A 14,000-nucleotide genomic window follows, 5' to 3' on the forward strand; every position below is an offset into this window, starting at 1 on the left:
TATTAAGAGTTGTAGATACTTATATACGAATTATAGACAAATACTTCTGTTAAAATGTATATTTAGATGTAAATTGTTATGATAAGGCATGAAGCTGTTTGAGTTATTACATTTTTTACAATATTGTTAAGTATTATCTAGGTACATAGTTATATTGAAACATAGTAAAGTTTCTCCATGCCATCGTTCATGTCGACAATTTTTAATAACCTGTTTGATTGCTGTTTTCTAAGTTTGTAGCAAATTAAAACAATATTGCGTCGCGCCACGTGATAAGACGTTGTTTGAGACTTGAGATACATTTTACAACGTTTGGTTCAATCGTAATTTCTATAGTTTTGAGTTTTGTATGTTAGTCTTTACGCGCACCCCAGAACCGACGCATGCGCAGTGGGTTGTCAACGGCTTACAGCCGCGCTTAGTGATTTTAATATTGATAAGTGCGATCAAGTGACGAGATTTTTCATACAATTAATCTTTTATAATAATAAATAACGTTTTAAAATAACTTTATATTAAGTTATATCGGTATATAAAAAGAGATTATATTACAATAGTATATAATATAAGAAGTGTTATAAAATTTCGACGCATGTGAGTATACTTATTTCAAATTTTTTTAATACATTATGGTTTTTTTTTATTGAAAATAAATATATGTAACAAAGTGTTATTTAATACGAAAATATTAAAATGTTGTAAATTAAATGTAAGGTTATATTTATTTAATTAGGAAATTCGTTTTGATAATATGATTTCTACATAAATTAGGAAGCTCATAGATGTTAATACAAAAAAAAATTGATTATGATTATAGGTCGGGATTATTAAAATTTGATTCAAGAGCCCACGATTTTGTTTGACATATTAATTGCAACATTCCCAAAGTAAAACACCAATAACCGGTTATAGCCGGTTAAGTACTTTAATTATATGAAAACGTGAAAAATGACGCAGTCGCGAAAAGTACCTACTTAAGGCGCGTTAAGAATTTTATTTTGTGGGTATTATTAGGTACATGAGGTTAAGTGGTTCCGTTTAGCTATGTAGGCATGTATCAAACTTTAGTTGGTGTAAAGTTGGCTCAACTGTTTGTGTCCACTAATGCCCGCTACATACCTACGTAACGAAGCAATTAATCTGTTCAAATTGATTCCCGCAGATCTATCGATCGCGTGAATGACAAATCGTTGCAAATCTAATGTTCATGGCGGAAGTTGCAATTTCTATTAGATAAATGATTATCGATTGAGGCAATGCCTGCTTGCGTGCGCATAGGTCCGTGGATCTTAGATTAGACACGTCTAGATAGACTATGACAGCTGTGAAAACGTCGAAAAAAATTGACTTTAGAACTAACCTCTACTTTGAGAAATTCACGCACACTAAGTGTAAGACGTAGCTTGTCACGCACACTAAACTAATATTCCTGGCCTGTTTTTATCGGTTGTCTAACAGCAAGAGACTTTATCTAGACGTCGATCATACTCGTCTTCCATCATTGATGCCAAGTTTCTTGCACAAGCTTCTGTGGAGAACTGACGATCGACACACTAAGGGCTTTTGATTTAACTGCACAGTCTGAAATCGTTATGATATACCGTTACGTATGTAGCGGGCATAAGCGAATGCGATCTGACAGAATAAAATTTACCCGAGTAAAAAAAGTGTATATACATGTATGTACGTTATGTACGCCCGAAGAAGTCATTCTTCTTTAGCGTAATAAAACGAAAATTCATAAATCAATTTATATTTTACGTTTGTAGAAAATGTAATATACAACAAAGGAAAATATTATCATACCGCATAATTTAGTTAAATATTCTGTAATTAAATATGATAATATTATAATTATTCAATTAGAGAGATTTTTTTTATTTTAAAACTTGTATTTAAATTGAAATTATATTTTAAATTTATTTAATTCTCGTCCATTGTGGTTTAGCCGACATATGAGGCTTGGTAACTGAAGTATGATCAACAAATGGTCTAGTTGACCAGCTATCGTCAAGGTGTCTAATTTGCGTGACGTTGTGCGCTCGCGCATTGTAAAATTCACTGTGATAATTTTCCCCTAACGCGTCAAAGGCTGTATAACTTCAAATAATATTGAATTAGGCGATATTTTGTGAAAATCCATAATTATCTTAATGTTAGGAGTTTTTTTTTTTTTTATTGAATAGGAGGACAAACGAGCGTACGGGTCACCTGGTGTTAAGTGATCACCGCCGCCCACATTCTCTTGCAACACCAGAGATATCACAAGAGCGTTGCCGGCCTTTAAGGAAGGTGTACGCGCTTTTTTTGAAGGTACCCATGTCGTATAATCCCGGAAACACCGCACAAGGAAGCTCATTCCATAGCTTTGTAGTACGAGGGAGAAAGCTCCTTAAAACCGCACTGTGGAGGACCGCCACACATCCAGATGGTGCGGATGAAATCCTAACTTGTGACGTGTCGTGCGAAGGTGGGCCCACCCCAGAATACAGTTTTCTTAAATGTTAATTTCACTATGATTTGTTAGTCTCCATACAGACTACTTAGAAGCTCAACGGTACGGCTTTGACTCGCCAAGCTCAGAGTACAAGTGTCTCATTGAGACAACATCTCCTGTGGATGCCTCGTGTCCTCAACACATTTGGAATTGGAGCTTTAAGTTGTTGATTATCCCGGTATTAATATTGATACATTTTGGGAAAACTAATTTACTTGAAAGCGATATTTTAACATAAGTGGTGACATCAAACATGGAAAATTCATTAATTTGATCTGATGTTATTCACAGTATATTTAACTTGTTTATCTTTAGTTCTATTATAAATTTCAAAATAACGATGATCTCAACTTGTAAGTTATATGTAGGATTATATAAAATTCTTATGTTCGTTTGTTTGTTAGTTCGTAAACGCAAATCTCCTGGTCTGTTTTGAAATTGAAACAAGGCGATGAAAGTGAATGCAGTTTAGTTGTTCCTTTCAATATGTTTTTATAAGTTTTTTTTTTTTATTTTTTGTATGAAAGTAAGGGACGAGCAGGACGTTCAGCTGATGGTAATTGATTCTTGAAAATCCCCAAAATTTCTGAGCGGCACTACAGTTGCGCTCGTCACCTTGAGACATAAGATGTTAAGTGTCATTTGCCCAGTAATTTCACTGGCAACGGCGCCCTTCAGACCGAAACACAGTAATGCTTACACATTTCTGCTTCACGGCAGAAATAGGCGCCGTTGTGGTACCCATAATCTAGCCGGCATCCTGTGCAAAGGAGCCTCCCACTGGTGCAGTCCAGAATATTTACGTTTTAAGCAGTTAAACAACCCGAGTTATCTTCTTTTGAAACCTGTTCTGAGTTGTTTGCTCTTTGGAACTGAGGTATCCATATTATGTATTCTATATATAATATTATGTAACTAAATCTTTGAACATGATTTTACCCCACCTTCAAGATTCTGTCTTATTTGATTGACTGTAAAAGATCTGCACACGGATTCGAGGACCGATGACTAACATTTTGTTTTTCACTATTTTTTTACATCCTAACGAGGATCACTAGTTGAATAGAAAGTATCGAGATATAAAACAAATAAAAAATATTGTAACTAAATTATTAAACCTTTCGTGGGTCAATGTTAAATTATTTATTAATACGGCTTTACTCACGTTTTTGTCGGTGTCAGTACCGACTAGTTTCGGACCATTCGGAGGTCTTTGATCAGGGTGAGTGTGGTGGGTTCGCGATAACGTCCTACCTCTTACTGACACCGGTACCGACACCGATAAAACGTGAGTAAAGCCGTATTAATTAATATTTTAAAAAAATTGTACTTATAAAAGCGCTGTACTATTTTTTTTTTATAAGATGAGGCAAACAGGCAAGAGGCTCACGTGTTGAAACGTGGTGAGGCAACCGCCTGAGGATATCCGCAACATAAAATAAATGGGTTCAAAAATGCGTTGTCGACCTAAATAGTTGAAAATATATGGAAAGTGCTATAGATACTTAAAAATCCATGTTATATATTGATAATGATTTTTATCATTTATCTTTTAAGCGCTTTGTTACAAATTCTATATCAATAAAATTATTTACTCATTTTTAACATAATGCAATTTGTTTTTGAAGTGAAAACTTTTTTAACATAGTTGTGATTTCGAAAGTCGATGAAACGAAAAAAGAGACAGACACACAAATTCATAAGATTTAACATGGGAGATGAGATAGGAAGACAGTCTCACAATTTTTATAACTTAAAAATTCTTCTTCAATTTTTTATTAATTTGTATGGCTAATACAAAGTTTGCTGGGTCAGCTAGTATTATATAAAAATCTCATGTCCCTTTGTTCGTAGTCGCAAATCTGTATATGTATGTATGTATGTATGTCATCGTTTCACTGCAACACCATTGTTCTCCTGAACTTGAATAACGTATTTGCTCAATTAAAAGCACACGTTAGCCGCGTTTAGCTAGAAAAATATATGCTTAGATAATTTATAAGTCTAGAAAGACTGGGACAGCTGTGAACACGTCGGAATCTACTTTCAACTTATTTTCAGCAACTCACGAACACTAAAACAAAGTCATTTACATATCGCTAGTGTAAGACGTAGCTTGTCGTGTACACTGAAGTAATAAACTTGGCATGTTTTCATGTGTTGCCTACAAGCAAGAGGCTCAATCTAGATTTATAAATTATCTAAGAATATATTATGTAATTAATAAATAAAGTTTTGTATGTCGAGTATCACCGTGATAATAAATATTATTTTACCTGCCATGGGTTACCAGTGTTGCTTGTAAGTAAATAAATATTATAAGTATATAAGACCTCATTCGCATGCAAATTAAATGAACCTGGCGTTAAAAGTCAAAGCAAAAAAATATTACAAAGTACATTCAACCCAACCTCTATCACACAGCGGTTATGATTGCACACAGCTCGATAAAAAACGCCGCGTTTTATTATTTACATACGAACAAACTTTCGAGTGCCAATTTGTCACTAATATACGAAATTGAAAAGAATATCTCCAAAACCTAGTTTTTACCTAATTTTTCAACCAGAACAGGCTAAGCTTGGTGTAAAACATTTTTTTTAAGTCTGTAAATAGATATTTTAAGTTGGTAAAAATAAAAATCAGTATTATTGTTAGCTCGTTAATGAACAGGCTTAAATATAAATAAAATCTTAGGCTAAAATATCAGGCTTACTAATTAAAATCTAAAACCCTTATTATCTTTTAATAAATTTTTATTAAATGGCTCACACCGTGGCGCTTAGCAAAACAATTTGACCCCGATCACAATACACTACGTCCATCACCCTGACACTATTGACTCTAATTCTTTAGTAAGTATATAAAAGAGTCACTTCTTATAACTCACTAGAGTTTTAAATTATAAAACTTTATAATAGTAAATAGATTTAGCGTCTGGACTCGACGGAAAACCATGTTAACACGCATTCCACTAAACGTTTTTTATCCTTCATTTTAATATATGGATGTTTGTTTCCGAGTCATGGATGTTTAAATGTATTTATGTATGTTTATATGAATTTATGTATGTTTAGGTAAGTATATTGTATTAAATATATCATTGTCTTGTAACCCATAACACAGGCTATATATGCTTAACTTGGGGCAAGATAATTTGTGTAAAAATTGTGTCAATATTATTATTTTAAAAGATGACGTATGGAATGTCATAAGGTGGTTTATGTCTAATGTGTGACGCCCAGCGCTTAAAATAGAACATAGCGCGACAAAAAGCGTTGCGTTTAAAAAACGCTGATGCTCTGGAGCCGATATGTTTCATTTGAACGTCTTTAATAAAACTCGTGAAAATGAGACTGCAAATAAAATGTTTTTTTTTGCCACCTCGATGAAAAGCTCGCTTTTAGTCCCAGGTACGAGTGAGAAAAGTGGCCGATTCTCTCCCGGTAAGACGACTTTTTTGCGTTTTCATCCAGGTGGGAAAAAAAACGTATACGCACCACGTGAGATAAGTAGGACATTGCCACCCGTGATTGTCGCGGTAATATTCCGCGGGTGAGAATTACCTACTTTTCTCCGTAGGTACGTAATATACTATTATGATGTTAACCCACACCGTTAAATAATAATACAAGTGGACTGCTGCGGACGAACACTACACATACATACATATATTAAGTTCTATAATGCCATTAAGGCGACACTAAATGCCAGCGACCTTGATCGTTTTGAGTTCTCGGCTTCCGGCCGTCATATATGTAACAAAGACAATATTTTCAAAATTCTTGGGTGGAAAACAGTTTATATGCTTACAATGTTTGGTATTCATTACTAATCCGAATAAATATATCTACAAAAAATGTACAAGCCTATAAGAATAACTTTTCTGAGAGTTGTACTAAAAAAATGCGTCATCCGATGCCAAAAAACTTGTTTAACTGCAAGGAAAAGTGGTAGTTCAAAAAGGCTCTGCAGTATAACTATAACCAACAGCAAGCATAAGCAACCTACAAGTAAGACTTAAGGATATGTGTAACATGATTAAGTAGTGTTCATAGCTTGAAATGCTATATTTTCACTAAAAAACTTGTCTAAAAACACCTTCTTTGCGTGTTTTCTGCTTCCTCTTCGCCTAAATCCGATAAGTATTTCGTGAGCATCTATTATAAATAAGTTTCAATCTCCTTTGGAACACCAGGGTTTTCGTTTTCGCTTATTTCGAGATACTATGTTAAGCGTTGCTTACATGTTAACGATATGAATGATATTTAAGGTTTTATTCACATCATTATAGAGAGTTTCTAAAGTAAATCGTGCAATCGTAGATATTAACTCGGTTTCACTAATCTTAATATATATAAATTACGTGACACGTTGTTTGTCCACGATGGACTCGTAAACTAATGAACGGATTTAAATGGGGATTACTTCATAGAGTGCAGTTTGGTCCAACTTGAGAGATAGGATAGTTTTTATTTAGATTTGGGACCCATAATTATTTTTATTTTCAGTATTTGTTTTGTATGGACATATTTTCAGTGAGAGTATTTATTGATGCACGGTTTGACAGTTCTGCTGTGAAACAATTTCATATAACAACAGGGATCATTTTTACGAAATAATTCTTGATGTTTTGAAATATTCTTGACAATTTCAGAACAACGTCTGTCGGGGCAGCTAGTCATAATATAATATTACGTGATCTTTGAAGTCGGTGTCAGTCTTTATAAAGTACTTACGTGTAAATATTTAACAAATTTATCAACACTGGCAGTGATTATCCGTTCACAAAGAGGCGATGCGAGAGTACGGACACTAATCTCATAAAGATGTTATAGTTATGAAAATTTATGAAATTAGGCCTTACTTTGCGGAAATCCATAATTATACAAATGATTTAAGTTTTCTTTAGTGTTAATTCCGCCATTATTTGTTTTTATAACAATTCGACACGTGTTTCGGCACGAGATCAAGTCTCGTGCCAGATTTTGCCGAGACAACACGTCCTGAGGATGCCTCGTGTAGAGGCGAAACACGTGTCGAATTGTTTTAAAAACAAATATTGGCGGAATTAACACTTAACAAAACTTAAATCATTTGTATATTATAGTTATATTTCTGGGATATTTACATTCACATGTGAATGTTTCTTGCGAATAGAGAGCATTAACTTTGGCTTAGAATCCAAGTTTACTTGGAGGTTTACCTCAAAGTAAAAATCTACTTATTTATTTATTAATTTTTACTTATACCTCCTATGTTTTAATTAGTTTATATAATATTTTAAATAATATATTTTTTAACATATTTGCTCAAAACAAGACTACCATATTTTGTGTTTAGTGAGCGGACACTTATTCGGTTCCGCACTAGTGCTTTGTATTTTACTCATACATATTCCATATACATAAAGAAGTTTTTAATCAAAAAAATTTAAGCGCATACTGACTATATCTTTGCATGAAATGATTATTTTACAGCCTAAATATCATTATCTATAAATACATGAATAAAACTTAAATGTTCTTTACACGATTAAATTTAACAGAAATAAATAACACAATCAAATTTATCTTGAATTGATATAATTTTATTTTTGAATTGACTGAATGCATATAAGCAGTTGCCCTGCCGTGATTTATAAAAAAACGGAAATTTGATAAACTGACTTCTAATGATGACTGTGATATGTTTCGCGCCTTCGGCTTGGGTAAAGTACCCACCTATTTCTAACACTTGACTGCATGTGGTCTATATTGCAATATGGATTCTTAAATGTTGTCAAAATTCTTCAATTTCTCTGTTGAATTTAATATTTAACAATCATTTACGTTTAGACATGTTACAATATTTTGTGAGCTTTAAGAGATAATAATGCGGCCAATCGTCAATCAGTGTTTTTCAATATGATTTATTTCTCGACTTGAAAAATTCTGGCGACCCCCTTGTCAGTCAGATAAATAATTTAATTTTAGAATACACCATAATGATTCAATGCACGACGACGTGTTTTGGATGAAAAGAAACCAAAATTTCAAGAGCTGGCACGGGAAGCTCTAAAGTTATTTGTATTTATTTTATTACCATTTAGCAGTTATTACCATTTGCCACTTAATACTGGGAGAACAGACATTCTCTTCAATGGAGGACATTAAAACTAAAAAAAATTGGAAAATGAAAAAGTGCACGCCTCATGCAATATTTTTTATTTTCGTATAAAATGGAATAAAAAAAAAACGCGAAAGCCTACAGTAGTGTTTTTCGAAAGGCACCTTCTCTGCTTAATTCTGAAAATTGTGAAAAATAAATTAAGTCCTTTCGTCAAGTCGTTCGCGAGATATCCGTACCACGCCATTTTTTTGAACCACAGACTAATGGACGTCCACGATAATTTATTTTTTAATGAACCTTTTTATTATATTAATACGTATTCCACAACTTAAAAAAAAGTATCAGGATTATTCATTAAGGTTTCAAATTTATATTGATGTGCTTTTTATAATGTGTAAGAGTAATAGGAAAAAACATATGCAGTTTAAAGAGTGGAAATCGTGTGACCTTGACAGGTCGGTTATAAAACACAACCTCGCCGCTTCGCGTTCGAGGCGTGCAAAAGAGAAATAGACTTCAGTTAGTAAACGAATTGATTTTTAACATTTCAACAATGTTGTTATTGTATTCTACCTTGCCCTTTTCCTACTGCCGGTGACTCCCCAAATAAGGCTTCGTGACCCGCCTAGGGGTCGAAAAGCACAAATTTAAAATACTGCTCTAGAATCTAGATAATCTCAATTGAGACTTACGTTTCGTGATGCTGTTGGCTCACAAGATTCGCAAATAAGTCGATGTTTCCATGGCTTCTTGTTGTTCTTGAACGGCCATGTTGGATCTCACCTAAAGTGTTGCCATGTTTAAATATTTGGGCCGTTGTGACACAATGACGTTGTATATATATATACCCCGTTATTCATAATGGTCCGCTAACTTAAAACAGCCGCTAAGGAGTGTTTTTTCTCATTCTGACTTAGGTCAATAGAAGAAGACAGATTGAGAATTAGCAATGCTATAACATAGCAGACTATTATGAATAAGGGGGATAGACAAGTCACGTCGTATAAAAACTAAGCCGAAATATGGTACATTCCACAAATTACACCGTAATAAACTTCGACTGCTATATTGTATATTATATAAACATTGCCACATTTACTCCACTTGGTTAAAATATTCTTGGTCAATAAGCAGCAATGTATAGCATTAATTCAGTGCAGGTTACGTACTATGTTGAATTAAGAAACAGATTGGGACAGTGACAGCTGACACACGACTAAGGAGAAAAGTGTGCTTATATTTTCGTTAAGCACACTTTTGCCGTTCCGCTATCAGACTGCGAATGATACGTCCATATAAGTGTATAAAATCTAGTGGTATATAAGTAATATATGATAACTCTTTCCTGCACATTCCTAAGTTTGCGTACTCTTTTTCTGTAGTTCACTCATTTGACTGTAGAACTTGATATTGAATAGAATAGAATAAAAATTTATTGATTACAAACCACCACGACACATTGAAATAACAAAGCAAAATAGGTACTAAAGGCTTAAAATAAAACTAACTTAATATAAAATTAATTAACTAATTAATATGCCATATACTATATGGGTAATGTGAGACAATGACAGTCATCAAATGGAGCTAACTCAATGTTAGCTACACTGGCGTGGCACCAATGTAGCACTGGTTTTTAGAAGCCCCAACAATTATTGACTCCTGGAATAGCAGCTGATAGTCGTTTCAATAATTTATACACAAGATTAATATAAGAAAATAAATATAATTAAAACAGTAAAATAAAAAAGAATAAAACAATTTGAGATTGTTGTATTTATATATTTTTCACATCGTAAATTTTCATCCATTATTATACCTAAGTTTCGAGCTTCCTGCACACGTTCAATTTTATTATTATTAATTTTTATATTTGAAGTATATTGTTTAATTGCGTTTCAGCCATTCTGCGTCCCGAAAACCATATATTTTGTTTTAGTTGGGTTGAGAGTTGGGTTTTTTTCTGACTATTTGTAAATTTCATTTAAATACGAATTAAATACTTAATATTTTTCAATATGTCTGCACTTTACAAAATAAATAAAAGTGGGCCCAATATGGAACCTTGCGAAACTCCTCTTGTAATATTTCAACACCTAGAAAAGCAAAATCTACATGCTCTTCTGTGATTAAAACTTTTGAGATCTGTAATTGAGGTAACTATGAAACCATTATATTGTTTTCACTCAGCCCATAGAAGGCCAATTTTGAGAGCAATAAAGTTAAATTAAAAGTATCAAATGCACGAGACTAATCCAGCAGTGCTAAAATTATTATATAAAAAATATAAACATACAAAAAATGCTAGTAAATGATGTTGGTATTAAGGTTGCTGGGAAATTTTGTCAAATAAAAAAATTATTACACAAATTAAAAATGTAATACGTACCTATTTGAATTCAATAAAGAAAAAGACAATTATTTTATTTGCACCGGCAAGCCATTTCCATGAAATTTGCAATTTATTTTGTTTCAACAAAACAGAAGACCGTTTCTGGGTGTAATTACAGTTTTTGGAAAATATAATCTTTTCTCTTTGACGGCTTGACTAACGTATTGGCATGGCGGACAGGAATAAGAGGCAAGAAATACAATAATAACGATGCCGCTAACAGTGGCTGTTTGAGATCAGAGGGCCTACCGTCAACTTTTAATAAGCGATGCGATTCCGATGCAGTTTAGTTTAGGTACCTAAACAGAGTCACTAAAATTCGTACCATGAAGTGCCTTTTACTGAATGGCGCTTGGATCGCTTATGAAGAATGAACGAAATTAATTTGTCTGTGTTCCGCGGTGTGAGAAAGAGATGACGCTCTACAGTCGTTGCATAAGTTTGTCTCTTACTCGAACCATATGCGTCGCGTTTCGAAACCGAAAATGATATGATTTTAGCGGTTTTTTTGCGTATAAAATACTAAAAATACATTTTAAAATTGCGCAATTGCGTCAAATTATAAGCCATTAAGCCCTTTTTTATACTTATTAAATATATTAATATAAACAAATATAGTTCTTTGAATTACAAATTAAATGTTTGCTTCGGTGTTTTCGTAAAAATAACGAGTTATGAACGCACCTCCATTGATGTTTGATTTGACAGGACCACAGAGTACATTTTTTTATTTCCTTCTTGCGAACAGGCTATAGTCCGGGCCCTTACTGCCTCATCTTTAGTATTTTCATGGTATTTTTTTTCAGTATTTTTTTTTACAAATTAGTCCGATAAAGTATTCTCATCTCATCTTTCATCATTAAAATGTTCCTTTTCTGTATTTTTTCACTATTTTTTAAAAGTTATTAAGAACACGATTCACTTTCCTCTAAGGAAGTAGGAACTTTTTTCGAATCGCTCACTTTGACACATAAGCTATCCAGTTTTGATTGAAATATTACCTCATGGTACTGTTATGAACAATTGTCATACGAGGTAAATTGCCGAGTTAACATATTAGTTTTATATAAAAGCGATAGCCGCCACGCGGTGCGGAGAGTTGGCTACACTCGGTCTTGTGAGTAAGTTCTGTATAAAATTGTGTGTGGAAAATAAAGTAATTCGGGAGTCAAAAAGTGTTTTTTTAAAAAGGCCACCAGCGCGTCCATCCTAACAAAATTGGTGTCAGAAGTGTGATTTCGGGAAGGCCTATAGTTAGGGAAGACCCGGAATCAAGGATAAAGAGCTACGCCTGGATCCTGTAAGAGATAGCTATTAAGTCTTAGCCTTGTAGTTGCAAGCCAGCATCTCTTAAACACCTCCTAACAGTTGATCGACGATAAGCCTCCGCTATCAAGCGTGAGCCCGCATCACCTGCTTAGTTCCACCACATCAGACCTCCGACCAGTGACCAGAAGGTCACCTGGAGCCATCCTCCCCGTGACCGTCCCACGGAGAACATCAGGTCATTGGACGAGTATGAAGATTTTATTAATTCTGTGAGTTATTTCTAATCTTTACTAAGAGTCCTAAAGTGAATAAATCACTCAGTGAATTTCAAAGTGAATGGTGAATTTATATTTTATTTTTCAAGATTTAGAACTTTATTTACTATTTTATACAGCTTATATTTCAATTTTGTATTATCAATTTTATTGTGCGTTTATAATTTTGTCTGTGTGTTCTGATGCTCTGTACGCTTTTGTTATTTTATTAATAATTAATGCCTAAAACAATTAAAGCGGAACAGTCCGTAGAAGTCGATTCAAATAGCGACTCAGACAGTTGTCTTTCAGAAGCGACACCCCAAAAGCCAAAAATTAAAATGAGTGAAAAACTCACACTCTCATTTTTGACGAAGTTCATCAAACCATACAATGGGGATCGCGAATCACTTCCTGCATTTTTAACGAATTGTGAAAATGCAATTTCTTTAGCAAGTACAGAACAACAGAACGTTCTTTTTAAATATATCGTGTCACAACTTGAGGGGAAAGCTCAATTAGCTTGTTGTCTAAAGAAATTTGGAAGTTGGCCCGAAATTAAACAGTTTTTAAAATCAACTTTCGGAGAAAAGAAACACTCAACTCATTTATTACTTGATCTGCAGAACTGCAAACAACTTCCCAATGAAGATGTGACGCAATATTCATTGAGGATTGAATCCTGTCTCACACGGCTTCAATCTGATATACATTATAGTTGTGAGAGTGATAAAGAACTCATCGGTAGAATTGCTGCAATGGAAGACTTAGCTCTCAACACATTTTTATTAGGCATGAATTCAAACTTTTCACACATTGTGCGCTGTAGAAACCCTAAAACTCTCTCCGACGCGATAACTCACGCGATAGAAGAGGAGAAGTTATTTAACTTAAATAAATTATCACAGAAATCTTCTAAATATTGTACTTTATGTAATAAAAATGGTCATTCAATATCTGAGTGCTATAAAAATAAGAATAGACATACAAAGTCTCATAAAGTTAATAATTATAACTCGCATCCTTCTAATTATAATCAAAGTTATAATAACTTTTCAAAGAATAATTCTTACAACGGTAACAAAGTATGCGTTTATTGTAAGAAGCGCGGTCACTTGATCGGTGAGTGTCACACGCTCAAGCATAAGAATGCCCAGCGAAATTCGAAACTTTCCCATGCACCGAATCGGACCGCATTCGCACCGAAAGGTAATAATTCCCATGTGAATATTATTGATGTAGATGGATGTAATGATAATCAAGACCATTTAAACTAAAAAGGGCTTCGGTTCCGTGTCTATCGAAGCCTTGTCATATTAGAAATGACACGAAACAAAATTATGTTTCTAATGGTTCTACTTTTCCCCGTGTTTCTAAATTTTATAAATCACGGTCAACATTAAATAATGGCAAAAGTCATTATAAAAGGTTTAATTGTAATACTGAGCGTTCTGATTTTGAAGGACATTTGCCCTGT

General features: G+C 33.7%; 1 protein-coding gene across 2 annotated transcripts in view; it reads left to right on the plus strand.

Annotated features, from left to right (window-relative positions):
- Positions 1-298: 298 nt before the first annotated feature.
- The window catches only part of LOC126979632 (UNC93-like protein), a 65,923-nt gene continuing 52,221 nt past the window's right edge, over positions 299-14,000 (plus strand). For both annotated transcript variants that reach the window (XM_050829071.1, XM_050829070.1), the window contains exon 1: positions 299-594. The gene's annotated coding sequence lies outside the window, so the exon portion shown is untranslated. The remainder of the gene's footprint in view (positions 595-14,000) is intronic.

The sequence above is a fragment of the Leptidea sinapis genome, chromosome 3 (assembly GCF_905404315.1).
Source record: "Leptidea sinapis chromosome 3, ilLepSina1.1, whole genome shotgun sequence".
NCBI classification, from domain to species: Eukaryota; Metazoa; Arthropoda; class Insecta; order Lepidoptera; family Pieridae; genus Leptidea; species Leptidea sinapis.